At 38.1% G+C, this 2,751-nt stretch overlaps 1 pseudogene; it reads right to left on the reverse strand.

Annotated features, from left to right (window-relative positions):
* Positions 1-1,182: 1,182 nt before the first annotated feature.
* Positions 1,183-2,348, reverse strand: LOC124106416 (dual specificity protein phosphatase CDC14B-like; annotated as a pseudogene).
* Positions 2,349-2,751: the final 403 nt, after the last annotated feature.

Genomic DNA, 2,751 nt, shown 5'->3' on the forward strand with positions numbered 1-2,751 from the left:
TCCAGGGGCCAAACCCAACAGTGTGTGTGTGTGTGTGTGTGTGTGTGTGTTTTCATGCATGAAAGAAAACAGTATTTTAATTTTCCTGATTGGGCAACCCAGTCATGCACAGCTTTCCAATACTTCAGTCCCTACAGAAAGGGCATGCAATCATCTTCCAACTCAAAAATCAGTTTTTCTTCCTAATTTGTGTAAAGCTTTCATAAAAGTTTCTCTGACACGTTTTTAGTGGCAGTATAATACTAACTACCACATGGTATTACAACATGCAACACTGTTTAAATGTGGTTTTCACAGATTCTCGTTTATAAAGCACTCTTTGGTGGAAGACAATTAGTTTGAGTAATTCAGAGTGGGTGTCACAACAGTATTTCAAAGAGAAGAGGGAGGATGGTTGAATTGAATAGCATTTCATGTAGAAAGGAACATGGCAGGAGCATCTGCTGGCATCACAGTGTGAATAGAAAATAAGAGCATCAAAATCCTTCATCATATACTCTTCTGAAGGCCAATAGTGAATTTAATTGACATCACAGGGACACAATGCACCACACAGACAAGCTAGCTCTCTGGATGGTGGAGGGTAGGATATTTTCTCCTCAGAGTAAGTTTACAACAGTGTTTTTGTGTTTTAACCCAGGAAAAAGGCAGCCAAGCCCTTCATGACATTGCTCATACTCCAGACTCAGTGAGTTGCTGAAACTCCAGTGGATCTCTTCTAGTTCAGATGAATTTCTAAGGTGGAAATCAGCTAAAGTATCTGCAATTTTTTTTTTTTTTTCTCTAAGAGTATGCTACATCTTGTCAAGAGTTTTCTGTTTCCAAAGTCTTCTTTCAGTTCTGATCACAGGTTTTTATTTAATGCAAGACTGTTAGTTTTTGATATAGAGGGACTGTTAAAACTGCTTTTCTGGGGTTGGGGTTCTGGCTCATAGATAGAGTACTCACCTAGCATGTGTGAGGCACTGGGTTCCATCTTCAGCACCACATAAAAATAAAATAAATATATTGTATCCACCTACAACTAAAAAAATAAAAGTTAAAAAAAAATTCTGCTTTTACTTGACACAGATTAGAAGGTCTGCACTGCCAGAAATGTTAAGTTCAGATGTTTTACAGCTTTGAACACTGGACTAAAGAATTACTATGAGTGGTATAATGCTAGGGGTTTTTTTTTTATTATTATTGTTTTTGGCTTTTCAGGGCCCAGAGTCTATCACCTTGTGTCACTTCATTTATTTTATTATCATGACTGTATGGTTCAGGTTTCTGCTTATCTTGATTCTCCACGCTGTTTTTTGCAATGTCACCAACGACTGAAAAAAGTCTGTGGAAGGCTAGTGCTGCTTATTGTGCTCCATTCTTCTGGCCCTTATTTTTTTCTGAATATAGTCCCTCTACAACTAGAGATTTGTTTATTTCATGACTAAAAACTGCTGCTGTGGCCTGACTCCTGAGCCGAGCCTACATATTGGACCCAAGAATTGGTCTCAGCTTCATTCATTTTTAATGATTCATGATATAGTGGCCTATCAGAGTGCCCATTCAAACAATGGTAGGCTTTATAGCTAATGGCAACAACAGCCTCTTCATTTTCATACATACCCAGAAATTCTTTGATAATGACAACACTTGGGGTGCTACCATCTGGAAGGAAAAGATCATGGTGATGAAAACCAGCATCCATAAAGAGTTTGGCATCATGTACCTTTTTATTCAGAAAAATAATGGCAGTAACATTGTGAGTCTTAAAATATAGAATATAATTCTCAGGAGAATGTTGTGGATCTTGCATGAAGTCTGCAGAAGGCAATAAGGTGGTCTGGTATTAGCCAATTTAAATCTCTATTTTCTGATCTTTCATAGTGTTTGTACTCATCAATGTCAAATGTGTTGAAATTTAAGAAGCCATATTGTTTTGTCTTCACTGCATGAGAATAGTTGAGAAGAATAATATAAAAATTGCAACTTCCATAGGCAGCATATTTGAAAGAAATGGAAGGGGTGTTTCCAAAGATTAATATTCTGTTTCCATTTTCTGGAGTTTTCCCCTAAAAATAGAACCATATAACATCTGAGTAAGAAAACAGCAGTAGCTTGTTTTCTCTGATTGAAGCTAGTAAAGTTAATAATTCTCTTCCTTATCATTGTAATGGACTTAAATTTATTATTTATGTTGCAAAAATATCTGTAAATCAGTGCTGGATTGAGTGGTTTCAAATCTTCTTTGAAGTTCTCATATTTGAGTTCATTGTCTATACTGAAATAATATTCATTCGACACACTCTTTGGTCTGCTGTAGACAATAACAAAACAAAGTATTCAGGAATGTCCAGGTACAGGTTGTCCTAGAGTTCCAGGCAGTGCAGGTCTTGCACTGTGTAGCTGTAGCTCTTCTGTATATTGGGCAAGTCTGACCATCAGTGCCGTGAACAGGGGGTACATCAGCCCGACTCAGCAGTGGATCAATCCTCTGCTTCATGGAGTTGGCTGTGGCCCTTCATGGAGCCATGACCATGGCCCAAAGCATATGCATGCTCAACAAGGCCCCCACCAGCATGAAGCAGGTGCTAGTGGGTGAGGTGTGTGTGGCAGTGCTGTGGGGACGTGAAACTTCCCCTGAACCCAAGAAGGCAGCTGAAAATATGTTAGTCACTTTTGAGGATATATGTGTACCTTTAAATATTCTCCACAGAGTTTCTTAGAATTATATACTTTCTCTAAATAAATGACAATATTTGCTATTGAGTC

Source organism: Marmota monax, unplaced genomic scaffold, assembly GCF_021218885.2.
Source record: "Marmota monax isolate L192 unplaced genomic scaffold, Marmota_monax_Labrador192_F-V1.1 WCK01_AAM20220418_F8-fsc02349, whole genome shotgun sequence".
Lineage (NCBI taxonomy): Eukaryota > Metazoa > Chordata > Mammalia > Rodentia > Sciuridae > Marmota > Marmota monax.